General features: G+C 43.4%; 1 long non-coding RNA gene and 1 pseudogene across 1 annotated transcript; both read right to left on the bottom strand.

Annotated features, from left to right (window-relative positions):
- Positions 1–24: 24 nt before the first annotated feature.
- On the bottom strand, positions 25–4,272 carry LOC118583443. Its single transcript, XR_004944938.1, has 2 exons — positions 3,502–4,272; positions 25–636 (listed from the first exon to the last, which is right to left on the bottom strand). It is a non-coding gene; the product is annotated as an uncharacterized LOC118583443 (long non-coding RNA).
- A 65-nt stretch (positions 4,273–4,337) lies between these two features.
- Positions 4,338–15,637, bottom strand: LOC118583436 (annotated as a pseudogene).
- Positions 15,638–27,973: the final 12,336 nt, after the last annotated feature.

Below are 27,973 nucleotides of genomic sequence, written 5' to 3'. Positions count from 1 at the left end.
CTCCTCCAGACATGAACTACCTGGTCTGGTTAATATTTTTTATTCAAGTATGTATACATTTTCTTATGATTACAAAATACTTGACAGAAGCATCTTAAGCTGGAAAGGATGTTTTGTCTCACAGTTTCAGAGGGCTCTGTCCATCATGGCAGGAAAGGATTGCTGTTTGTTCCAATGGAGACAGGCAGGAGCCAGAGAAAGCACAAACATTAAGTTTATAATTCTCTCCATTTATGGTTAGCACATACACCCATGATTTCAGCTCTTGGACTGTAGTACTGTGCCTTCCGTGGGGCTAGGTCTGAAGGCAACCTTCTAGGCCCCAAGAAGGAAGGGCTGACCCTGGGTCTTTGGGGCTCTTGCTCTTGGCTTGCCCTTGTCACTCCCTCTGCTGAGGGCAGGGATGCACCCCTATTTCCAAGCAGTGACATCTTGAAGGAGCCCCATTTGTTCTTGTGATTTGCAATGCTGAAAGTCTTGCCATGTCAATTCCATGCTGCCACCACAAACATCGTGTCAGGAAGAGATGCATTCATCTGTAGAATGAGTTTATGTGGCCTGTGTTGTCATGGAATACAGTATAATCATATACTGGTGGAGGAGACTGAGGCAGCCAATGGCTGTAGATGTATCCGCCTTGTTAAATAAGAAACACAGAACCGATTGCAGAGTTAAAAACCAAGAAGTCAGAGCAAAAGCGGAAAACCTTACCCTTCACTGCTTCTGCCGTTCTTCCTCTCCGCAAGAGACCTACTTCTGTGCGTCCTATTTAAAGACTTTCTGTTCTGTTTTCTCATTGGTTGTAAACCCAGCCACATGACCTCCTTGTCACTGCCTGTTTGTACAGACCTCCAGGTCTTCTATGGTTGGTATTGAGATTAAAGGCGTGTCTGCCATGCTGGCTGTGTCCTTGAACACACAGAGATCCGCCTAGCTCTGCCTCCCAAGTGCTGGGATTAAAGGCATGCCCCACTACTGCTCAGCTTCTGCTCTGGCTTGCTCTGACCTCAAGGCAACTTTATTGACATACAAATAAAATCACACTTCAATACAAATAAAATATCACTATAAATGGCTCTGCACCTCATGATCCCTGCAAGGGAAGCTTTCTGTGGACAGAGGTGTGGGGGCCCAAATTACTCAAGGTCAGAGAGTCTGAGCTTGCTTTACCCAGCAGGGCTACATAATGGTATGATTTGGCTATGGGCATGGTTACCAGGCATTTTGAAGGGTCAAACTTGGCTGTACATTATGCTTTGGTCTTGATAGGGGAGGTCTTTTGCCTTGCCCCTTGGCACTGTACAAAAAGCCCTTTGGAATGAACCTCAAGGTGACTGGGTATTGACCCAGGGCCCTCTGAACGCTATCCTGTATCTCTTTCTTATCTTCTCTTTCTGTCTTTATCTATAATTTCCCCATTCCTCTCTCCTTCCTCCAAGAACTCTGACAGACGGGAATAGGTCAGAGCTGGACTCCAGAAGACTCCCACACAGAGGGCCACTGGAAGCATTATATGTGATGATTTCTTTCTCCCTCACTTTTGGCTGAAAGTCCATTTTTTTTGTGTGTATTAAATGCTTCAGTAGTAGAGACTGCTTCTTATTCCATCTTCTGTTGTTGAAACTGAGGGTTGAGAGTGAGTTGATTTCCTGACTCTCAAAGACAACAGCACAGAGGCTCACACTCTGTGCTTCAATGGGTGGAGCTATAAAGGCATAGTAATGCTGGATTGGCTACATGTTCCTGCTGTTTGTAGACTGTGGACTTGTGCTTCTGTGTGTGTGTTGGGGGCAGGCTCTGATGACACGGGGCAGTTCTGGCACCTGGGCTCTTGCTGGATACAGTGTGTGGGAGGGTAAAGCAGCATATGAATCTGCTGTGGACAAGTCACAAGGCACTGATGGAGTCACTGCTGTCACAATGGCAGCTGTATGAACCAATGCCCACCCATCATAGTCACACCCTTGGCTCTCTCTCTCTCTCTTTTAATGGGACAATACAATATACATTGTGTTTGTGTGTGTGTGTGTGTGTGTGTGTGTGTGTGTGTGTGTGTGTGTGTTTGTGTTTGTGCTGGCTGCTGGCCTGGAACTCACTATTGACTTTGAAATCATGGCTATCCTTCTGTCTTACCCTCCCAAATGATTGGTTTACTAGTATGAGCCATTATGACTGGATAAGCAACAAATATTCATGAACAAGTGTTTTCCTGCAGAGAGGATGGGTCCTATGGCTTTGAGCATGTTAGACAACGCTCTCTACCAGGAGGACTACACTTTGAGGTCTTCCTTGTGGTGTTTTTTGAGACAGGTTTTTCTATGCAGCTCAGGTTGGCCTGGAACTCATGCTCCTTCTGTCTCTGTGTGCCACCATGACCAGTGACTCTTAAACCCTTTCTATGCAAAGCAGTATTCTGCACCATATGGGCATGTTTAGGTTCTAATGGCAAATACGTAGGAAAAGTCCCAGTTGAGAAGGGCTGTGGGACAGACAAGAAATGATAGAGGTTGGTGGAGGAGGGGCTGCTGAGCTAGGAAGGTGGGGATGAGCTGGGAAGGCCATGAGGGAACCTTCCATTAGAACAGAGACAAGGCTGACATGGGGTTAAAGGATGAGGGAAATAATGTCCCACAAAGAAATAACTCAAGTGCAAACACTGAAAGTGGAGCAGAGGCACATTTGAGGAGTCTTAGTGGACAAGACTGGGGAGGGGAAGCCTAGGGCCATCATGGAGGGACTTGAGAATTCTGGTCTGGAGCATGACTTAACATCAAGTTAGGGGAAAGTTACTTATAGGTTTTAAGTGGAAGGATGGCACAGACTGAGTCACATTCCAATGGTCACCATGTCTGTATGTGGCCAAGTATGAAGTCAGGAAAGCCATCGGATAACTGGGGCTGTGACTGGGAATGGATGAGGTCAAGAGATAGGACTGTGAGAAGAGCTGGGAGGAGAGGAGCCTTGAGTTCCTATGTAAGTTGACACTCAGTAGGACTTCAAGAAAGGCTGGATGGGGTTGTGGACAAAAGAGAGGAAGCAACACATAAGTGGACCTTGTCCCTGTGTTACAGAGATAATAAGACAATTCCATGAAGTGGGTGTAGATGTACTTATGTGGAGAGGTCAAAGGGTAGTGTTTTCACACCACCATTCAATGAACCTTTACCTTGGGTCAGGATTGCTCTAGATAATTGGGGATCCAGAATGATCAAAATAGTCTTTGTTCTTGCTGAGCTTTTACTCTAACTTGAGAGAGGAAGACAATGAAATCAGACCTCCTCTCTTGTTGACAATATGATTTTGAGAACTTTAGGTCTACCTGGAGCTGTGGCCATGTGATCAGACATGGAGAGAAGTCCAAAGATGGGGCTGAGGGCAACCCAATGTTTCCATGTCTGGGATATGAAGATCCATTGATGGACTCTAAGGAGTGGCCAGGAAATTGGTAAAGATTAGGAAGGTGGGGATAAGAGGGTTCCTGGGTGAGGAATAGTTACTTACCCATATTAAGTGCTGACTGGAGGGAGGTCAGATGAGATAAATAAGAAGACAGCCTTTGGCGTTGCAAAGATGCATCACTTGAGTGAGCTGGTGAGTGGTTGGTGGAGGCAGAAGCAATGTAGTATTCTACATCTCATCCCATTCAACACACCATCCCAACCAACCTGCTTTATACTATTCAGTCCCACTGTGCCTGGTCTATGGTCCAATGTCATGACCCTCCCCTCTCTTTTATACTTCTTTCTCTTCCTCCATCTCTTTAATTTTCCCTATCTCCTTCCTTTCTACACTTCTCCCTTCCTGGGAGCTCAGCTGGATAGAACACAAAGAGAGAAAATACTTTCTGTAAATGCATATGAAGGCTGAGGCCTTTGCTTATGAGTACCATCTTGGTGGCTGGGAAACATCTTTCTTTGTCAAAATCTCTTGGGACACAAAATGGTGAACCCTCAGGCCTTTCCATCCTGGAGTTCCTGCTGCTCCAACAATTTTTCTTTTGCAGTTATCTCTGTGTTTGCCTACTTAGCAATGCTTGTCCTTCACAGCTCATGAGAAATTACGAAGAATGTCATTGACTCTAATTTAAATTTGTCTATCACTCTTGTTAATCACGTCTATTTAAGACCTCCATTAGAGGCCTACGAGGTTAATTAAATAGATAATTCAATACAGTTCTATTGGAACCCCCTCTATTAAATTAATATTATAGACATTTAACAGATGCCTTTGTTTTTTGTTTGTTTGTTTTTCGAGACAGGGTTTCTCTGTGTAGCTTTGACCTTTCCTAGATCTCTCTCCGTAGACTAGGCTGGCCTCGAACTCACAAAGATCCGCCTGCTTCTGCCTCCCGAGTGCTGGAATTAAAGGCGTGCACCACCACTGACCGGCCAGATGTCTTTCTTAATGAGGCATTGTAGTTAAGAAATGCAAACTAAATTAATGCAAAAGCCATTGTCCAGAAAGTGAGCCTTTTACCCTAATTGACGGATTTGGGGAAGAATCTTCATGTTTATTCTTCAGAACCTGAGAGACTGGTCATTGAGTAATCCTTTTCAGCATCCAGAAAAGCCTGGCTCAAGCCTGGTCAAATCAGACATCAGGACTGAAGAGACTTAAATGCCATCTGGAATGTACCATCTTCAAATACTTGTGAATGGAGGAAGCAGGTGGGGTATTACACAAATATACAGATATGTGGGTTCCACATATGGTTGAAGTGCAGCATAGGATCAGCTGCTGCAGATGTCCCTGCTTATTCCAGTGCAGGAATCCCAGGAGCCTGATCTTGGAGGCCTTCATGCAGTCAAGTTGTCCCATTTCACAGATGGTAGCTTGGAGACCCTGAAAGACTCCAGGTGTTCATAAACTGACCAGAATTTTATATTCTGCTCCTTGATTTGGATAGTTAGTAGAAGTTCCTGCCATCTCTCCCCACTACTAATGAGCTGAGTGCAATCTAAGGTATGTCTTATGGGATTGAGACTGGTGGCCACATGTCCCCTTCCCACTTCTCCTGCTTGGTGAGGAGAACAGTAGACCTTTTTGGGCCTTGCTTTGATTTCCTGGGTTCTTTATGATGGTTCTGAACCTGGGTGTGATTAGATTCTTGATGTCACATGGCTCCCCTCAGGGGCCAAATCTGCCCACCCTATATGTCAGACTTTTTGTCCCTGTGATATGACACGAGGAGGGCATTATTCTGCTCTGAGCTTTAGTCATCATGGCAGGGAGGGCACAGTGGAAAAGGACATATAACAGACAAGAAGCAGAGACAGTAAGGATGCCTGTGCTGTAGCAAGCTTTCCTTTCTTATATCCAGCTCCTGACCCTAGGGAATGAAACTTCCCACATATAGGGTGGATCTTCTCCTTCAATTAATCCTCAGAGCCACAGCAAGAAGTGTACTACTTTTTAAAACATTTTCATCCAGTCATGTTGACATTAACCACCCCATCACTCTACACATCTACAATCAGACTGTGCTGTTTCCAGTGGAACAAGGAGGGAGGAGTTTGGCTGCTGATAACTCCAGGAGTCTGGATACTGTGTGTGCTGCCAAAGTAAAGGAGCTTGGAGTCCAGCAGTTAGGTTGAGCTGGCTGGTGGCCCACACATACTATACACCAAAGAAACACCAGAGAAACCCAGGCCAATCTGTGTATGGGGTCCAGATTGGATACTGCTACCTTCCTGGAAGGTATAGCCAACCTTTTCTAATTAGGAACATTTCACAGTTGTTACTGAGGTGTACACTAAACCCCCACCCCCCAATTCCTATGTTGAAGCTCTAACCTCCAACATGACTGTTTGGAGATGGGATCTTTAAGGAGGTAACTAAGGATAAATGGGCCACAGGATGAGATGTTAATTCAGTGGTCCAGTATCATTATAAGACACACTAGAGCTCCCTTCTGAGGACCTTATGAACAGTGAGAGGTGGCTGTTGAGCAGTCAGGAGGAAACGTTAGCACAACCTAATCTCAATAGCAGTCTGTGTCCTTTCTTGAGGTGCCAACTGCTTTTCCCATTGCCTTCTATGATGCTCTCCCTGGGGCCAATGTTTCTGTAGTGCATGGTTTATATTCAACAGAGCTGGTTGTTACATGTGGCTCTCTACACCACAAATCTCATTTCTACCACAGTCCTGCTCCTTGGAGACAGAGTCACGAGTGCCAAGTACCATGAAGGTGTGGGGACTTGGCTAGCCATACTCCATGCAGTTACATGTAGTACCAAGTGCAGTTTCCTTAGGGCCAGTGCCTGGGAGGACGCTGTGGACCTTGTTGCCCTGGGAAGATCAGGGAGACAATAGCAGCACATCCCAGCAAAGGCAAAGAGCAGACACTCTGTGGCAGGTGAGCATCACATTGTCTCCCCTGAGAGAGAATGTCCTTAGTCAATGGAAACTTGAGTTGGGGCCAGCAGAAAAACGTTTCAGTTGGCAAGTGGCACCAGCAGTTTTTCTGGGAAGCAACTGTGTTTATGCAACATAGTGTGCCCTTTACATCACAGAGAGGCAGGGATGAACAGGTCTGCTCCAAATTTGTAATACCCATGCACTTCTGGCTGGCTAGAACAGCAGTCTCTACACAGAAGACAGAGTTCCTTGGTAGAGAGCTAGGTAAATAAGGAACATATACATACTTTTAGCAGTCTCCTTTACATCTCTGTAGCTGTCCTGCTGGGAAAAACATGACTCTGGACCCAGGCTTTCTGGTTCAGATCTCCCAGTCCATGAGACCTTGGACAATGATCACTTTCAGACTGAGGGCTCATGTGTGCCCTGAACCTGAGTGGCAAGGATTTTGTGATTACATGAGGGTCAGTGCCATGAGGAATGTCTAGATGATGTAGATAAAACCAGGGCCTGAATAGTATCTAGGACTTAGGGGTGCACTTTGATTTCTGGGAGGGAGTAGGCTTTCTGTTTTCCTGTCATATAAAGGACATCAGGCTTACTCATTCCTCTTCTATCCAGTGTAGTCTGAGTGGGAGGCACCAAGGAATTGACCACCAGCATGGAGTCAAGTTGTCCCATTTGAAAACACTTACCTGGGGTAAGTGGTTGGATGGGTTGTCTCTTATTATTGACAGGGTGAGCTGGCCAGCAGGCACTTCTTACAAGCAAGGGACAACTGATTCCTCTGAACCAGATTTGAAGGACAAGGTCTCCCCAATATTGGCACTGAGTGGCTGGACCCCACCCATTTCTCATCTTAGCCCTGACTTGCAGATCCAATGATCTTGTGCAGAAAGACCTCATCTGGCCTTACACAGTAGAAAGTTTTAATTTCAGCAGCAAACATGGAACTAAGATGTCCAAAGGTATCATTGCTGGATACATTGGCTAATCTATCCAAATAGTAGCCAACAGGTACTGGCAGACCTGCCTCTCTGCTCCATTCTGACGGCTGCAGCGAAGCCCTGAGCCATCTGGCAAGCTCACTATGCCTCCATGTGAGAGCAGCAAACTGTAGGCAGTGCAGAGTTTGTAGCAGGACTGACTTCCAGTCAGATCCATGATGTTCCATGCTGTGAAAACAATGGGAGGTGGTAGATGGCCATGGGATGAGGGAGCCATAAAAGCCCCTTCCCTTTCAACCCAGAAAGTCAAGAATGATTCTTTCATTTGAGCCCATTTATGCCTGTAGTGTATTTTGCTATTAACTGAATAACTGATTCCGCACAGAATGTATGAAACACAGGAAAGTATGAAGGATAGAACCTAATGGCCCTCTTCTTCAAATCACCCAGGGTTAGTCCTGGTGCATTTTCTGCTAGTTTTTTCTCCTTGGAGAGGCAAATCTCTACCCCTGACTTCTTGTGTTGCTCAATGTTCTTCAGCCACTCTGCTTTCCCTGGACTACAGGTGGGCCACAGCCAGAAAGCTTTCATGAAAAAGTGGGTATTTAAAGTATTTCCAGTTCTCAGCTGCCAGCGATTTCTGTCTCCAGTGGCAGAGAGTTTACAGGTCAATTGTTCCCTTTACTTTGAACTTCTTGGCAGACCTCTCACTTGAACGAAGCTGGAATTTGCTTCCATAAATGTAGGAAATGAAGCCATCCACTTCTATGGTGAACACACAATTTAGCTTGGGGATAACTGAAAAGAAAAAGGATGAGGAACAACACAGACAGTGCATTCATTTTCAGGTAGAACACTATTCATACACGTTTGTACAAGGTAAGTGAGATGGCCACTTTATATTGTCAGCACTTAGGAGACAAAGGCAGGCAGCAGACAGATCTCTGAGTTCAAGGCCAGTCTGGTAGACACAGCAAGTTCCAAGCTAGCCAGGAATACATAATGAGACTGTCTTAAAAAAAAAAAAAAAGAAGTGAGTGGGAATGAGGAGACCCAAGCCAGAAGCACCCAAGAAGACCTGGGTTATTTGACTTACAGTCTAGCTATAACTCAATGCCTACTTCCCAGGTTCTGAGGTGATTAACTCAACTCCCAGAAGGGAAGGCTCCCAGACCTGTTTCTAGACTGTTTCCCATACAGTTTTGCACTGGTTCTTGGGTTTGTGCTCAGTGGGGAAACTTCTACACTACTTCCTTAGCGTTATAATGCGAGCAGAAGAACATACAGGGAAACAGAAAAACAATGAAGCAGGGCTGTGGGGGTAGCTCAGGCCCAGAGTACAGGATCAGCAGAGAGGTCCTGGGCTTGATCTCCAGCATCAACAGATAAATGAGAACAAAACCCTCCAACTGTTGTTTGAATCTTGGATTTGTGGACAAGGTCAGTTACCAGGATCTTGGAAGATTCAAAAGTACCTGCTGGAGCAGCGCTAACTATGCTAAGACTCAGAGTGTTTTTAGCAAGGGTGCAGTTCTCAGCACTCCAGGGGCAGGCTGTTTTGGGTCCTGCTGCCTGTCTTTTAGTTACTCATTTGAGAGGTGGTGACCTTGGCAGGTAGGGACCTCAAACAGATCTGAGTCCAAGACCAGCCAAGCAGTTCTTCTGTCTTGTTTATGGACAGGCTGCTGACTATGTTCTTAGATGTCTCCTGGGAGCCAGTGAGGCAGGAGCCTCTCTCTGGAGTTCCTAACATAGCTGTTTGACTCCAGAGCCAAGTGGAACCTGGGAGCCTCAGGAAGGGGATATATATCCGACACCCGAGGGGCACAACGCACACCTTTCAGGTGGTCTTCTTTGGTGATGATCTTAAAGACATGCTTGGTCTCCTGCAGAAGGATTCCTGTGACCCTCACACAGGAGGGGCACTTGGATTTCGTGACTGCAAAGGAGAAAAGCAGTTGAGGGTAAGGCCTGGGTAGTGCTGGCAGTCACAGCCTGGCCTTAGGGACTGGGAACCTGGCCCTTCTAAGCTGAGGAAGAGAGTGCCTAGAGGATAGTGGCTCTGTAGCTTGGCAATGACCAAGCCAGCAAGAGCCCAGGTTTCCCAACTCCTTGTCCTGGACTTTGCAATCACTAGGCTGTTCTTAGATGTCTTTAGGGTTTTGGCCAGGGTTCTGGAGCCAAGAGGTCATATACAGAACCAACAAAGACAAGACTTGTTGCTTTGATGGAGCAAGTGCCATGGGCAGGACGTCCATTATTCACTTCTGGGCTTCCTGAACTTTTCTTGGAATGTAGTCCTTTTAGAGGGCTGCCCAGCGATGAGGGGTGAGCCACCTCACAAGCAGTCCCCTATCTGCCTCAAGGAACTCAGCATTCAGAGCAAACTATGTGCCTATGTAGGTGCTGGAGCAGGACACTGAATGAAATGGCCTGTATCCTGCTCCTGTGGAGCTGAAGCTCTCGTGGAGGACAGTGTATAGCAAAACATGGGAAATTCTATTTCTTGATACTAATAATGGCTATGAGGAAAATAACAACAGAATAATGAGAGTGAAGGGGAAACTTTAGTGGTGGTAGACTCCCAGGAAGTGACATCAGGAAAGGTACCTGAGTTACAGCAAGAGTCATTCAATGAACCTGCAGAGTCCCCTCGTTGAGATAAGGACCCAAGCAAAGGTACCAGGTGTGCAAGTCACACAGAGGCTACCCAAGGACACCAAGGATTTTTACTCTGAGTGGATCTGAAGCTGCTAGAGGCTTAGAAAGGCAAGCGGCAGTTGGTAGTCTGATGACAGCCTTTATTCTGGGTATTTAGTCTGGGGTGCATGTGGGAATAAAACAGTATGTGAGCTGGGGCAGGGTGAGAAAAAGCTTCCACAGCAACTTGAGGAAGCTGGAGGTAGGTTATATTCAGGAACTAGGTGTGTTAATTGACTTGAGGTGGAGGATTAGGAAAGAGGTAATGTGAATGTACTTCCTTGGTTTCTAGCCTAAACAAACTGGATACAGAGATGTAACAGTATCGGAGATGAGGAATCCAGGTTAGAGAGAGCTGACCTCAGGGGAGACCAAGGGCTCTGTGTTAGAGAGGTAGCTTGAGGTGCCTCCTGGATGTCCAGATAGCTGTTGGGTGCCACGGGGTGAATGAATCTGGCAGTCACGGGAACGGTATTCGCTGGTGATAGAATCCTGGAAACCATGACGAGTGAGAATCTGTCCCCAAGAGTCTCAGCTAGAGGCTAGGTGCCAACAGTGTGAGCTGATGACATGCAGAGAGCACTTAGTGTGTATTTAATAAGGGTCCAGGGTAGGTCAGATCACATCCATCTTAGATCCTCACTGTTTGCAACATAGAGATACCTCAGGAATGCCAAGTGACAGACGAGAGGCTGAATACTGCCCCTGAGTAACAGTCCCCAGATGATCCCCATATGCTCTCATAGAAATTACCTGAAATAATAGCACTGTGAAGATCTGCCTTTAGGAGCTTGGCCTGAATCATCTGTGGCTGCCTAGGTGGTGAAGAGAGCCCACAAAGACATGTTGGTAACAAAGCAAACAGGATCTCAAACACCCACAGCCAGATGGTTTCTCAGTCTGCATCTCTAGTGCTCTCAAGAATTGGGGTCTAATCCCACGGCAGGCTTCAGAAAGAAGACTCACGTGTCTGGCCTGAGCCCGTTGCACAGGTCACAGATGTACTGCTTCCAGAGTTCATGCAGAGGGAGGAAGAGACTGTATCTGTATAAAGTCAGAAACATGAGCTTGGGATTTCCAGTGTTCAGCAAAACAGCTGGGCTCAGGGCTGAGAATGAGCATGAGGGAGCACTTGATACTGCGTGTAAGTTTCAATGACAATGTGGCCAAGGCCAAGTACATTCTTCAGACTCACCAAAGCCTGCTTTTTAGAGGCCAAGCTGGGGGATACAAGAGAATTGGTAGGGGAGGCTGCCCCCTTGTGGCAGAAGGAGAAGCAGACCCTGAGACTAAGGGGGCATGGCTGCCCAGTGAGCACCTGGAATCCCTGTCCACACCCTGAACAGAAAGATTAGGCAATGATGAGTGGCAAGGCCTTTAGGGAAGATGGGACATACCTCTGTTGCTCTGGGTTAATGTCAAAGAGCCTCATGTCTCTCTTCTGTTTGACAGTGAGGCCTTTGGATTTCTTCTTCTGCTGCTGCTGCTTTGGCTTCTGGCGAGTGAAGTATTCCAAGTCTTGCTGGCTCCAGTGAGGTATGCTCTACTTCAGGAAGGCCCTCACAAAAGCCTCAGGCCACTGGCTTCCCAGCTCCTGCTCAGAGACATGGTGGTGTGGTTCACTGTTCTGGTCTCACACTCCAGGGCCCTCATATCCCGTTCCTGAGAGCCACCATCTTTGCTGATGACAAATCCCTTGTCTTCCAAGTGTTTGCTACAGACAACTGCCAAGATGTAAAAGTAACACTCACATGCTAACTGACACTGTCCTACACTATAGCCAGGTCAAACACTGACTTCCTGTCCTGTTTCTCTGAGCATTCACTCTAATCCTTGTGGGGAAGGAAGCTTGAGAAATGGATGATACAGGTTATTTAAGAAGTCATGACCACAAGACTAGCTTGAAGTGGAAGGGAGCTGGGGTTGTTAAGGAAATGAGCCATTCCAGAACTAGGGGAAATTGCCTGGGGGTTTGAGGTAGGTCACAGGAGGAAATCTGACACTGAGCATCACAGTCCCCTTTCTTGCTTTTCAGCCTTGTGACTCCATTGGGCTGCTGTTGGAGAGGTCTGCTCCAGTCCCTTTGAGGCAGAAAGCATGAAGTGCATCTCAGGCACAACTCACTCTCATCCACAGGACTGTAATACCCTAGGGAAGAGCGGGTGAAACCACTTCACTGTTGTGCCCAGTCTTGAGACATTCTAGTTTCAGCACCTCTCAAGTTGGGGCATCAACAGTCTATTCTTCACTGGGCAGCAGGCACCTCACTTGGCCTCCATCTGCTGCAACCTGGGTGGTGATCTTTCCTGAGGACCTACCTCTTGGCTGGGCCATTTGCTGGGCTCTTTTTGCAGTAACCAGACAGTAAAAACAAGTCTGAGGCTAACTGCCAGCTTTAGGTTAACATCAACCGAAATCAACAGTTGCTGATAAGGGGGTAAAAAGACAGAATACACAATCTTTGAGGTAGTCAAGGAAGGGATGGCTACACAATACATCATTGATACCAGGACAATTTGGTTCTTTTAAACACATATGTGGTCTCTCTTTCATGGGGAAATAAAATCAAGGCCTTAAAAATCTTGATTTCAAGTATATTCTCTCTCTCTCTCTCTCTCTCTCTCTCTCTCTTTTTTTTTTTTTTTTTTTTTTTTTTGAGACAGGGTTTCTGTGTATCCCTAGCTGTCTTTGAACTCAGAGAACTGCTTGCCTCTGCCTCCCAAGAACTGACTAAAGGCATGCGCCACATAGCCTGGTAAGACATGTGCTCTTTATGAACCACAGGTGACACTTCTACCCAACTGACAAAGCATGTTCAAGCATCCAGATAGAATTTGTAACACTCACTTATGAAATGGCCTGAGCACTGAACACAGAAGCAAGAGAAAGTCAGGTTTGGAATGGGAGATGACATGAAATCTAGGTGTCCAAGTCCCTCAGAGCTGACTCTAGTACCATGAAGACATTAGCCCAAAAGACCTCTATGGGGCCTAATATGCTGACTATAAAGATGAAGAGTAATCCATGGGAAAGGGCAGCTAGACAGTGAACCATCTTTGCTATCAAGTCTACGGCTCCCAGCCCACCTTTGAAAGATTGTACCTGAACATCGTGCTCCTTGGCTTCTTTATGAGAAAAGGCATGGTAAATCACAGCTGGGGGATGAAAGACAAAAATAGAAGATTACTTCCTGTTAGGAATGAGTGTAATATCCAAGGCTCTTCTAAGTATGACCTACACTTATTTAGAGACGGAATACTTGGTTAATATGAAAAGGCAAGGCTTTCTTGAATGATCCTTTTATTTTACTCTGCAGTGCTGGGGGATTAAACTCAGTGGGGTTTAATGCATGCCAGGCAAGTGCTTCACCATGGATCCATGTTCCTGGTCCTACTGAATGCTGCTTATTTACATATTTATTTAAAGACACAGTCTCACTTTGCATCCTAGGCTGACTTAGAATTTGCTACCTAGACCACAAAATGGCCTTAAGCCCCCAATACTCCTGTCTCAGGATCCCAAGTGCTAGTTCATGGGATTACAGACAGGTACTACCACAACTATCTTAGATGCTTCTTAACTCTTCCCTCTAACCAGATTTGTCCTAGAAAATCCCATGATGAGGTTTAAAAAGAGTACCTCTCAGCCGGGTGGTGGTGGCACACACCTTTAATCCCAGCACAGAGACAGGTGGATCTCTCTGAGTTTGAGACAAGCCTGGTCTACAGAGCAAGATCCAGGACAGGCACCAAAGCTACACAGAGATACCTGTCTCGAAAAATAAAACAAAACAAAACACCCCCCCCCCAAACAACAACAACAAAAGAGTACCTCTCAAAGCTTAATGTGTTTAAGAACCTCTGGAATCTTATTAAAACATGGGGTTTTAGTTCCTACTCTCCAAACTCTGAAGGTTCAAAAAGATTCCTCATTGGATCACATTTAGAGTAGTTCTGATTGAAAATACAAGTTATAATTATGCTGGGGCAGTGAGCTTAGTTGCTTAGTAATGAATGAAGACACTAAAACTGAGGTGACATTAATGGTTAGGGGGTGGTTGATTGAAACACTACATTTTGCTCACCACAAGAAGTTTAAAACAGATTTTTTTACTGTTTAGAATCTCTAAAATTGGAACATATCCTGACAGATAAAATAAAACAGTCTTTCTGCAAATTCTAAATATGACTAACATGATGCCAAAATCTCTCTAAACCTCCATGCTTCTGTTTCTTATTTGTTTGGAGGAAACCATCATGGTGGCACAGGGGGACAGAGTACAGTTGTAAATGTGGTAAGAAAGGGCAAATGACCAGAAAATGTACCTCACACTACACTCTATACATTTAGTCTCTGAGCGGAGTGTGGTAGCGCACACAGTTGATCCCATCACTTCAGAGGGAGAGGCCAGCCTTGTTTACAGTCTGTTTCCAGCTCAGTCAGGACTATATAGCAGACCTTATCCCAACAGCAACAATAATTAACAAACAAAGAAACAAAAACCCATCTGTTCTCTTGTGCTTCCCTGAGTACATATTTGGCCAAGCAAACAAACCAAGGTAGTTACCAGTTTTATATACAGAATCTAGTTCTCCCTTGAACTGCAGATTGAGACTCTAGTTTGTTTATTGAGATAAATGTGCAGGGCCTGGGACCCTAGGAATAACTTTGATTTACCTACCCCAGATGCCTAGAATCAGAGTTGGAAATCTTTGCAGTAGTACACATGTAATAGCTCTTGTACGCTCACTGCTTGTCAAGTAGCTGATTTAAAACGACACAAATATACACTCATAGGTGTGTGTATACATTTATTTTAATCTCATTAACCTTTCTAAACAGTTTTAAATATAGTTATTCCTAGTTGAGCATGTAATAATAGTGAAGTTGAGATATTCCATGGCAGGAGTGTAAATCAACAAATCAGAGGCTTAATCTTTACAGTATCCTCTCTCCCTCTAATACTGCTCCAGTGCTTGCTTCCCTTCCTGGCACATCTCTTTTCTGCTCAAATACCAACAACTTAGGTTTGTGAGACTGAGCCTAAGAAGGTTTCTACATGATGAAGAGTGAAAAGCCAGGTGGTAGACGGGAGCAGGTCCTGACAGTAGTTATCTGGGCAGGCTGTAGCTAAGTCCCGCCAAGGTCTTGGATCCATCTCTTCTAATTCCCCTGAGCAGCCCTACCTCCCCTGGGGAGAACACACACTCGATCTTGACATCTAGCTTGGAGACTGTGTCCGGCCAGTTCACACTCTGCGCCTCAATTTCTTTTGTGTACCATGAGTCAATTCCCTGGAAACTGTCTTGGGACTCTGTTGAGACAGGTATCCCTGATTCAGCTTCCTGTTCCAGCCCCTCTGTACTGTCATCCCGGTCCAATTTTGTGTCTATCATCCCGCTTACCCTTCATTGTCGGACGCTTCCGGAGCGCTTTGGAGACGTCTCCTTCAGGTCTCACTCACTCTTTCCCTTTCTTCGCTTTGTTCAGCAGCTTTCAGCCACCTCTTTCTTGTTTACATTTCCGCTGGAAAAATTCGTTGTGCCCAAGAAGCAACTTAGGTACAGCACAATAACAGACTTGCTCCAGGCGGCATCAATGGATGCGACCAGATTTCGGATACGGCGCGTAGCGTGACGCCATCGAAGCGCGACTGGTGGTGCATGCGCCTTGGGTTTAGCTCCGCTGCTGAGGGAGGGGCTAGCTAAGCTCAGGTTCTGTGGCGGGTGAAGTCTGTTATTTGTGTCCTCTTCAGTTTATGGCTCTCCTGGCCGGAACAGTCCAGTTGCGGGTCAGGATTAATGAACTGTGGAAGTATAGCGAGGCAAGCTGTCATGGAGTGGATGCGAGGGAGATTGGGACTACGGAGGGCAGAAATGGGCCTGAAGTAGTGGACGTAATGGATGTAGTGAGGTATTAGGATTTCTTTTGAGGTGTTTTTTGTTTTTGTTTTTTGAGACAGGGTTTTCTTTGTAGCAGTCCTGGCTATCCTGGAACTCATCTGTAGACCAGGTGGCCTCAAACTCAGAGATCTGCCTGCCTTTGCCTTTGGCCACTGTGTGCTGGGCATGAGCCACCAACGTCCAGATAACCCCCACCCCAGGGGACTCGTGTCCCTGGCTAGCCTAGAATTCACTCCTAAGATTACTAGTTACCTTTTGTAATGGTGGCCGGGGATTTGCTTCTATTTAAGCTACTATGTAATTTTTATGACCTCGTTTAACGGTCTCTTTTCTATGAGTAAAATAGAGTAGCTTTAGCTGGCTTTGGGCTTTTAAAATTTTTTTTCCTTCTGAAGACAAAAGCCTCCCTGTGTAGCCCAGACACTTGCTACATAGTCTAGGCTGAGCTCCTAAGTATAATCAATATTCCTGCTTCAGCTTCTGGAGCATTACAGTTTTCTCTTACTGAATCCAACCCAGAAAGCATTCTTGAGACTTGGAGCGCTAGTTTCTGTCAATATGATAAAAGACAAAAAGTGATTCTCGTGGCTGCAGATCTGGGACACAAAGGCCCAGCCCAGCCTTCTCAGCCTGCCTGGGTTCTGTCCAGACACTGCCCTTAATTTCTGATGAGTGCTGGATCTAACTTGGATGGTGGGTGAGAGAAAGCAGAATTACCGTCCCTGTGCTCTCTTTAGTAAGTGATTTTAATATTGAGTACTGTGCGACTTCCTTTTAAAGAGGGAAAAGGATTTTCAGAGAAACTTGGGCAAAGAACACCACATTCTTGTTTACGAAACATAGGCTTTATATGTCTTTGTGTGATAATTGTGTGCTGTTTTGATCTTAAGCAGTACAGGACATGGTAACGCACATATGCTTTAGACTTTGAGGCCAGCTGGACAACAACAGGATCGACACCAAATGTGTTGCATTTGCAAAGGCCTGAAAGTAGTTTAGCATGTATAAGACTGTGTGTGAAAAGTGCCCTTGGGGACTCGTAAATGTGAACTCAATAATGAACACTTGATTTCCTTTTTGAGATAGGTCTCCCTTTGTAGGCCTGGCTGTTCTGGAACTGGCTATGTAGATAAAATTGTCCACAAACTCACAGAGATCCACATGCCTCTGTCTTAAGAGTGCTGGGATTAAAGCATTGTAAAAGATTACTTGACAAAAACTGTGTATATTTATGAACTTAAAATAACACTTTGAAATGTACATGTTGTGAAATGGCTAAATCAGTCATGTTAACTCAATAACCTCATAATTTTTTTGTGAGACCTTTAATATTTTAGTAATTTTTTCCAAGTATATGCTGCTACTATAGTAACTATGACATACATTAGATTATTATATATAAACTTTTGGTCTTCCTTAAAAAGTTATGTAATTAATGAATTTATTTATTTACTTTTAGTGCTTAGGATCAACCCAGGACCTAACTTATGCTCTGTATCACTGAGCTATTCCTCCTTCACAATTATGAACTTAGATAAGCATAAGACAATAGTGGACTAGAGGTGTAGCTCAGTGGTAGAACCACTTGCTTTGTACATTGAGGCCTTGAGTTTGATTCCCAGAGTAGCAGGTGGTGGGGGTGGGGTTAGAAAACCAAAAATATAGGAGTCATTTTGTGGGTTGTAGATTCAAAAGTAGCATGGCTTCTGTGGTTATAGTGACAGAGGCAAAGGCCAGCCTCTTTTAGGTAATTAGGAGTCTCTCATTTTGAAAATAATGATTTTTATTTTATGAAAGTTTTTTTTCTTTTTGGCTTTTCTGAGACAGAGTTTCTCTGTGTAACAACCCTAGCTGTTCTGGAACTCACTTTGTAGACCAGGCTGGTCTCAAACAGACAGAGTTCATCCTGCCTACCTCCTGAGTACTATGATTAAAGGCATGTGCTACCATGCCCAGCTCTGTTATAGTGTTTTGACTGCATGTATGTATGTGCATTGTGTGTGTAGCTGGTGCCTGCAGAGGCCAGAAGAGGGTGCCAGATTCTCTGGAACTGGACTTACAGAGATGGTTGTAAGCCTTCATGTGTTCAATGTGTATTGAACACTCATCCTTGGCAAGAATAGCAGGTGATCTTAGCTGCTGAGCCCTCTTTCTAGCCCAGTTATTAGGAATCTCTTAATGAATCCTTTTCAAACATCAAGCATAGCTTTGGATATCTGACAGTGTTCCCTGTGATTCTCAGATTATAGTAGGGTGGTGGGTTCCCCAGAGCAACAGTGACCACAGTTGCCTGCTTACTAAAATATTTACTTTTTAAGGAGATCTGCTCCCCTTTTATCATCTTCAGAAAACAGTGTATGAAGAGAGATACCTATTAGAGTTTTTGTGATTATTATTTATGGTAGCAAAGTACTCAGAACAATATGACAGGGATGAACTGAGGAAATGAAGTAAATAAATGTGCTGATTTATTTAGTAAATAAAGTTTATCACATGGTGGTGGAGTGCACACCTATAACTCCAGCCCTCAGAAATCTGGACCAGGAGGATTGAGAGTTTGAGGTTCTCTTAGGATACACAGTGAGACCCTGTCTGAGAAAGCAAACAAATTAAAGGTTTCAAAATTTCTGATTTCTAGGCATCTCTTAGAGTTCCCTAGCAAATGAGTATCTAGAATCTATGTTTTTAAAAAAGTGTGTGTATACATGTGCATGTCTGTGTGTGCATTATGCATGTGCCAGTAGCCACAGAGGCCAGAAGAAAACTCCACTGGATCTTGAGTTACATGTGGTTTGGAGCCACCCAATGTGAGTTCTGGGATCTCTGGAAAAGGAGTATTTGCTCTTATCCCTGAGCCATCTGCCCAGCTTCCAGAATCTGTATTTTTAAAGAATGTTCTCAAGTGAGTTTTTTTTTTCTTTCTTTGAGACAGGGTTTTTCTGTGTAGTTTTCTTACCTGCCCTGGATCTCGCTCTGCAGACCAGGTCTTGAACTCACAGAGATCTGCCTGGCTCGGCCTCCTGAGAGTTAGGATTAAAGGTGTGTGCCACCACCACCTGGCAAGTAAGGTTTTTTAATATTCAGGTATTTAGTAGGGTCTCATTATAGGTTAGATAGTCACAATTTTTAGGATGGTTATAGAAATATTAGTAAATAAAACCAAATCTGTACAAAAAATCATACAAATAAATTGAAAGCTTTTATAAATAGATGAGGAAACTTTTTTCTTATTTAAAAATTCATTTTATGAAAGTGACATCTTAATTTTTTCTCTTTGTAGCAATGAATGGTAAACTTTGCATCATGGATATTCATGCATTTTCCCATGAGTGAATCTATGAAAATTCTGTGAGAATTTGAGGTTCAATGGCATGATGGTGACTCCACTCACCTCCAAAAACTTACTATGGAAAACGTGAAGGAGGATTGGTGAGATGGCTCAGCAGGTAAAGGTATTTGCCATTTAAATCTGACCACCTGAATTCCATCACCAATTTTCACCAGGACAGAAAAGGACTGACTCCAGAGAGTTGACCTCTGACCTCTCCACACATGCTGTGGCATGTGTGTACCACACTCAATGCACCTACTCCAGTCAGTACCAGTATGCTTCTATAGCTAACATCTTTTTTTTAACTGTGTTATATTTATTACAATAATAGTATATATGTTTTTTAATGTTGTAAGTTATAAAATCAATCTATTATATTATATATTTATATTATAAATTATTTAAAATAATATTAATTATAATAATGAGTTACCTATAATCATTATACAATAATTATAATGTAGAAACATTATAATATAATAATTACATATTACAAATATGTAATAATAGTTATATGTTATAATATAGGTTACAGATGACATGGCATAGTTCTTCCCACAGAACTACTAGGACTAAATGAACTCGGCAAAGTTACACGATATAAAATCTATATATAAAGAATTATAAGATTTATTATTATTATTATTTTTTGTGGTTAGGTAATTTTATTTTATATAGCATATTGACATAAAATTTGCTTAATTCAATGTTGCAGTTTTCTTTCTTCCTTTTGCTTTTTTCTTTCTTTTTTTCATTTTTTCTTATTAAGAAATTTTCTACTCACTCCACATGCTATCCACATATCCGCCTTCCTCCTTCCTCCCATCCCCCAGCCCTCCTTCACAAGCCACCCGCATCCCCACATCCCCCGAATCGAGGTCTCCCATGTCCCCATGTCAGCAGAGCCCAGCACACTGAGCCTAGGCAGGTCCAAGCCCCTTCCCACTGTACCAAGGCTGTGCAAGATGTCACACCACAGGCACCAGATTCCAGAAGCCTGCTCATAGACCAGGGACAGATCCCAATCCCCCTGCCTGGGTGCCCCCAAAACAATTTGATCCAAACAACCGTCTTCCATATCCAGAGGGCCTAGTCCAGTCCCATGGGGGCTCCACAGCCACCAGTCCACAGTTCATGGGCTTCCACTAGTGTGGCTGGTCAACTCTGCATGTCCTCTGATCATGGTCTCGACGTCTCTTGAATGCAGTATCTCTCCTCTCATCAATTGGATTCCTGGAGCTCAGCCTGGTGCCTGGCCGTGGATCTCTGTATCTGCCTCCATCTGTCACTGGACAAAGGCTCTATGATGACAGCTAGGTTATTTGCTAGGCTGGTCACCAGAGTAGACTGGTCCAGGCATCCTCTGGATCACTGTCATCAGACCAAGCTGGGGTCAACCTTGTGGATTCCTGAGAACTTCCCCAGCACCCTGCTTCTTCCTATTCCCATGATGTCTTCATCTATCATGGTATCTTCCTTCCTGACCTCCCACTCTGTCCCTGTTCCAGCTTGACCCTCTCATTTCCCTATGTTCTCATCCTCCACACCTTGCCCTCTGCCACCCCCAACCCAGTCCACTCGTGTAGATCTCATCCACTTTTCCTTCACAGGATCATCCATGTGTCTCTCCTAGGGTTTTTTCCTGTTAGCTAGCCTCTCTGGAATTGTGGGTTGCAGTCTGGCCATCCCTTCCCTTGCATTTAGTATCCACTTATGAGTGAGCACATACTATGTTTGTCCTTCTGAGTCTGGGTTACCTCACTCAAGATAATATTTTCTAGATCCATCCATTTGCATGCAAATTTCATGATATTGTTTTTTACTGCTGAGTGGTACTCCATTGTGTACCATTTTCTTTACCCATTCTTCAGTTGAGGGGCATCTATATTGTTTCCAGGTTCTTGCTATTATGAATATTGCTGATATGAACATAGTTGAGCATGTGTCCTTCTGGTAAGATTGAGCATTCCTTGGGTATATGCCCAAGAGTGGTATAACTGGGTCTTGAGAAAGACTTATTACCAATTTTCTGAGAAATCGCCATACTGATTTCCAGAGTGGCTGTACAAATTTGCATTCCCACCTACAGTGGAGGAGTGTTCCCCTTGCTCCACATCTTCTCCAACATAAGCTGTCTTCAGTGTCTTTGAAGCCATTCTGACAGGTGTAGGATGGTATCTCAGAGTTGTTTTGATTTGCATTTCCCTAATGACTAAGGATGTTGAGCAATCCTTAAATGCCTTTCAGCCATTTGAGATTCTTCTATTGAAAATTCTCTGTTAAGCTCTGTAGCCCACTTTTTAATTGGATTGTTCAGTATTTTGGTGTCTACTTTTTGAGTTCTTTATAAATTTTGGATATTAGCCCTCTGTCAGATGTGGGGTTGGTGAAGATCTTTCCCCATTATGTAGGCTGTCTTTTGGTCTTATTGACCGTGTCCTTTGCTCTACAAAAGCTTCTCAGTTTCAGGACGTCCCATTTATTAATTGTTGCTCTCAGTGTCTGTGCTACTGGTGTTATATTTAGGAAGTGGTCTCCATTGCCAATCCATTCAAGACTACCTCCTACTTTCTTTTCTATCAAATTCAGTGTAACTGGATTTATGTTGAGGTTTTTGATCCACTTGGATTTGAGTTTTGTGCATGGCAACAGACATGGATCTATTTGCAATCTTCTGCATGTTGACATCCAGTTATGCCAGCACCATTTGTTGAAATGCTTTCTTTTTTTCATGGTACAGTTTTGGCTTCTTTGTTCATAGGTGTGTGGATTAATGTCAGGATCTTCAATTCAATTCCATTGGTCCACATGTCAGTTTTTATGCCAGTACCAAGCTGTTTTTATTACTATAGCTCTATAGTAGAGCTTGAGGTCAGGGATCATGATGCCTCCAGAGGTTGCTTTATTATACAAGATTCTTTTAGCTATCCTAGGTTTTTTGTTTTTCCATATAAAGTTAAGTATTGTTCTTTCCAAGTCTGTGAAGAATTGTGTTGGGATTTTGATGGGGATTGCATTGAATCTGTAGATTGCTTTTGGTAGGATTGCCATTTTTACTATGTTGATTCTACCTATCCATGAGCATGGGAGATCTTGCCATTTTCTGATATCTTCTTCAAATTCTTTCTTCAGAGACTTAAAGTTCTTATCATACAGGTCTTTCACTTGCTTAGTTAGAGTTACCCCAAGGTATTTTATACCATTTGTGGCTATTGTGAAGGGTGATGTTTCTCTGATTTTTTTCTCAGCCACTTTTTCATTTTATATATAGGAGGGGTACTGATTTTTTGAATTAATCTTGTATCCTGCAACCTTACTGAAGGAGTTTATCAGCTGTAGGAGTTCCCTGGTAGAATTTTTGGGGTCACTTATGTATACTATCATATCATCTGCAAATAATGAAAGTTTGACTTGTTCCTTTCCTATTTGTATCCCCTTGATCTCCTTTTGTTGTCTTATTGCTCTAGCTAGAATTTCAAGTACTATATTGAATAAGTACGGGGAGAGTGGACAGCCTTGTCTTGTTCCTGATTTTAGTGGAATCGATTTGAGTTTCTCTCCATTTAATTTGATGTTGGCTGTTGGCTTGCTGTAAATTGCTTTTATTATGTTTAGGTTCCTTGTATCCCTGATCTCTCTAGAACCTTTATCATGAAGGGGTGTTGGATTTTGTCAAATGCCTTTTCAGCATCCAATGAGATAGTCATGTTGTTGTTTTTTCTTTCAGTTTGTTTATATGGTGTATTACATTGACAGATTTTTCATATTGAACTATCCTTGCATCCCTGGGATGAAGCCTACTTGGTCATGGTGAATAATTTTTTGATGTGTTCTTGGATTCATTTTGCCTGTATTTTATTGAGTATTTTTTGCATCAATGTTCATGAGGGAGATTGATCTGTAATTCTCTTTCTTTGTTGCATCTTTGTGTGGTTTGGGTATCAGAGTAACTGTAGCCTCATAAAAAGAATTTGGTAATGTTCCTTCTGTTTCTATGGTGTGGAACAATTTGAAGAGTATTGATATTAGCTCTTCTTTGAAAATCTGGTAAAATTCTGCACTGAAACCATCTGGTCCTGTGCTTTTTTTTTTGGTTGGGAGACTTTTAATGACCATTTTTATTTCCTTAGGGGTTATTCGTCTATTTAAGCAGTTTATCTGGTCTTGATTTAACTTAGGCATGGGGTATGTATCTAGAAAATTATCCATTTCTTTTAGATTTTCCAACTTTGTGGAGTACAGGTTTTTGAAGTATGATCTGATGGTTTTCTGGATTTCCTCATTTTCTGTTGTTATGTCTCCCTTTTCATTTCATTTTGTTAATTTGGATGCTGTCTCTTTGCTTTTTGGTTAATTTGGATAAGGGCTTATCTATCTTGTTAATTTTCTCAAAGAACCAACTGTTTGTTTCATTGATTCTTTGTATTGTTCTCTTTGTTTCTATTTTATTGATTTCAGCCCTCAATTTGGTTATTTCCTGGCGTCTGTTTCTCCTGGGTGAGTTTGCTTCTTCTTGTTCTAGAGCTTTCAGTTGTGCTGTTAAGTCACTAGTGTGAGATTTCTCCAACTTCTTTATGTGGGCATTTAGAGCTATGAATTTTCCTATTAGCACTGCTTTCATAGTGTCCCATAAGTTTGGGTGTGTTGTACATTCATTTTCATTGAATTCTAGGAAATCTTTAATTTGTTTCTTTATTTCTTCCTTGACCCATTGGTGATTCAATTGGGCATTATTCAGTTTCCATGAAATTGTAGGCTTTCTGTAATTGTTGTTGTTGTTGAGGTCTAACTTTAAGCCATGGTGGTCTGATAAGACACAGGAGGTTATTTCAGTTTTTTTTGTATCTGTTGAGATTCACTTTGTAACCAAGCAAGTGATTGATTTTGGAGAAGGTTCCATGGGCTGCTAAAAAGAATGTATATTCTTTTGTGTTAGAGTGGAATATTCTGTAGATATCTATTAAGTCTGTTTGAGTCATAATGTCTGTTAGTTCCCTTATTTCTCTGTTAAGTTTCTGTCCGGCAGACCTGTCCATTGGTGAGAGTGGAATGTTGAAGTCTCTCCCTACTAGTGTATGGGATTTGATGTGCGATTTAAGCTTTAGTAATGTTTCTTTTATGAATGTTGGTGCTCTTGTGTTTGGGGCATAAATATTCAGAATTGAGACTTCATCTTGTCAAATTTTCTCTTTGATAAATATGTAGTGTCCTTCCCATCTCTTTCAATTGATTTTAGTTTGAAGTCTACTTCATTTGATGTAAGGATAGTTACACCAGCTTGCTTCTTAGTCCATTTGATTGAAATGTCTTTTCCTAGCCTTTTATTCTGAGGTAGTGTCTGTCTTTGAAGCTGAGGTGTGTTTCTTGTATGCAGCAAATGGATGGATCTTGTTTTTGTATCCATTCTGTTTTTTGTTTGACTTTTCCTCGATTTCTTTAAGGGAAAATTTCATTTCCTCTTTTAAGATCTCTAATGTCTTCTTAAAGTCATTTTTATGGTAGATATCTTATGTTTTTTCTGTGTTGAGATATTCAGGTCTTGCTGATGTAGGTTCTGATGGAGCCATATTGGTGTTTATGTTGTTGACTGTATTTTTGCACTGGTGTCTACCTATTTTTTTTTCTTCACTTGGTGCAAGAGGTGTGTGTGTCTCTCTTGGTCTGATTGATACTCTTGATCCAGTGGGAGCTCTTGGTCTAGTCGATGCTGATGGGCTTTTGTCTTAGGGAGCAGCTCTTAGTCCAACTGGCGCTAGTGGTCTCTGTCTCAGGGAGTAGCTGCAGTCTTACTATGTGGTAGATGGTGATAGTCTGACCTGTCTTCAGGATGTCTGCCTGCCAACTGGCCTCTTAGTCCATTTGGGTGCTGGCACTCTCTGTCTCGGGGAACAGTTGCAGCCTTGGAGTGTGGGTGGGATTTGGGGGATGTGGGGCTTGGGTTACAGGGCCTGATGGGGATGGGAGTAGTCTGACCTGTGTGCGGGAGGTCTGCCTGCCAACTGGCCTGAAACTGGAACTGCAATGGGTGGGGGTGTACGGGCGCAGGGTTGTGCCCCTGGGCCCAAAGCCTAGGGACTGGGGTGCTCAGATATGAGGATAAAGACTCACCTCTTATTCCAGTTAGGTGCTGGCAGGCTCTGTCTTAGGGAACAGTTGCAGTCCCCTATAGCTAACATCTTGCTACATTTGTGCAGATTATGTTGGCTTGCTGTCTTAAGACCTTCAGTCTGTTGTATCAAAGACAGAAGAAGCACATTTTCATACAGAAACTCAAGAATAACTTCAGTTATTAAACACATTAATATTTGAAAATCAGGCCATAAATTGAATTACTTTCTTTTTCTCCTTATTTTATTATTATTATTGTTTTACCTCTGTGCATTGGTGTTTTTCCTGCTTGTATATCTATATGAGTGTGTTGGGTACCTGGAATGGAGTTACAGACAATCGTGAGCTGCCATGTGGGTACAGGGAATTGAACCTCTGGAAGAACAGCCAGTGCTCTTAACCACTGTGCCATCTCTCCAGCCTCCTTTTTTCTATTACAGTTATTATGTGTGTCTGTGTGTGTTGGCATGTGTGTACCACAGCACACATAGTGGTCTAAGGAGAGCTGAAGGAGTCAATTCTCACCCTGCACTCTGTGTGTCCCTGAAATTGGAGTCCTGTCATCAGGCTTGGCAGCCAGCACATTTACCCACTGTCTTAGTTAGGGTTTCTACTGCTGTGATGAAACACTATGACCAAAAGCAACTTGGGGAGGAAAGGGTCTATTTCTCTTATATATCCCCAGTCACTGTCCATTGAGGGAAGTCAAGGCAGGAACTCAAACTGGGGAGGAATCTGGAGATTGTAGCTGATGCACAGGCCATGGAGGAGTGATGCTTACTGACTTCCCCCTCACTGATTGTTTAACCTGTTTTCTTACAGAACCTGGGACCACCAGCCCAGGTGGCACCAGCCACAATGGACTGGGCCCTCCCACATCAATCAATAATTAAGAAAGTTCATTGCAGGTTTACCTACAGCCTGACTTTCTGGGAGGCATTTTCTCAATCAAAACCTCCATTTTGCCTGCTCTCAAGTGACTTACCTTGTGTCAAGTTGACACAAAACTAGACAGTACACCCATAGAACCATCTTGTCAGCCCCTTAGTTTACTTCTTGCTGCTGTTGATACTATACATACAGAAACAAGGGTGGAAAGGTTAACTTTGGCTCAGGGTCAGTGATCTGCAGTCTACCACAGCAGGGTGGGCATGGTGCAGTGACTCATTTTATGGCAGTGGAAGTGTGTGGCAGTGCTGCTCATATCATGGCTGACCAGGACAAGCAGAGTGACCAGAACTATGTCTGGGCTATAACCTTAAAGGCCACTCCTAATTATCTATTCTGCCAGGAAGCTGGGCTTCCTGAAGTTTCCATTGCCTTCCCAAATAGTGTTACCAGCTGGGGAACAAGTGGTCAAAACATGAGCCTCTGAGGGACACTGCAGATTCAAACCATGTGTTCCATTAGTGAATGAGACCCATTTATCTAATGACTTCTGGTGACAGAAGGAATTATTTTCTGTAGCCCATTTCACTTTTGGATTAAGGAAAAACATTTCTACTGAAGTTTCCAGTTACCAGTTAAAAAATTATTGATTAGAAAGAAATTCCCTCCAAGCATGCAATTAGAACCAAAGGCCTTGTTAATCATGAGAGTTGTAAACTGTTTCGTTATTCTTTTATTTCATTTGTTGTATAAAATATGTATGAACACATGCATACATGTGCCTCAGCCTGCCTAGTGACAGGACTATAGGAGATCAATCTCAGGTCCAGTTCTCGTTCTTTCCAAAGGTTATATGTATGTGAGAGAGAAAGGCCTTTTGGGGCTTTCACACAAGAAAGCCCTGTGTGAAATACTATGAGAACAGCAGAGGGTGTGGTGATATACTGTGTCCCCCAATATATTGTGCATCCTAATAAACTTATCTGGGGTCAGGGGACAGAACAGCCACTAGACAGACATAGAGGCCAGAAAATGGTGGCACACATGCCTTTAATCCTATCACTTGGGAGGCAGAGATCCACCTGGATCTCTGTGAGTTTAAAGCCACACTGGAAACAGCAAGGCATGTTGACTCATGCCTTTAATCCCAGGAAGTGATGGCAGAAATCAGTAAGGTATTTAAGGCCTGAGGACCAGGAACTAGAGTTTTTTAAGCTTTTAGGCTTTTGAGCAGCAGTTCAGCTGAGATTCATTCTGGATGAGGACTCAGAGGCTTCCAATCTAAGGAAACAGGATCAGCTGAGGAATTGGCAAGGTGAGGTAGCTGTGGCTTATTCTGCTTCTCTGATCTTCCAGCATTCACCTCAATACCCAGCTCCAGGATTGTTTTTATTAATAAGACTCTTTAAGATTCATGCTACATCAGGGTGAGTATTTCTCATCGTATCCAAAATGTTTGGGATCAGCAGTGTCTCATACTTTGGAGTTTTCTGGACCATGGGAATGTTGGCTTGGATTTGCAGGTTGAACAATCCTCATCTGAATCTTAAAGCTATAAATGGATCTGAAATCTGAAGGTTTTTCAAGACACTTGGGGTTCTGGTTAATTTTTTTTCTTGAATTGTAGATTCTCCTGTGCTTGCTTCATAGGCTGGATTGGACTATTCTGCAAGACAGCACTGCTTGACATTAGATCCCCAGCTTTATCCATGCCCTCAAAAATACAAGGCACAGATTAT

This window comes from Onychomys torridus, chromosome 1, assembly GCF_903995425.1.
Source record: "Onychomys torridus chromosome 1, mOncTor1.1, whole genome shotgun sequence".
Taxonomy (NCBI): Eukaryota; Metazoa; Chordata; class Mammalia; order Rodentia; family Cricetidae; genus Onychomys; species Onychomys torridus.
The sequence above is the reverse complement of the archived record's forward strand: the minus strand, read 5'-3'. Positions and strand labels throughout refer to the sequence as shown.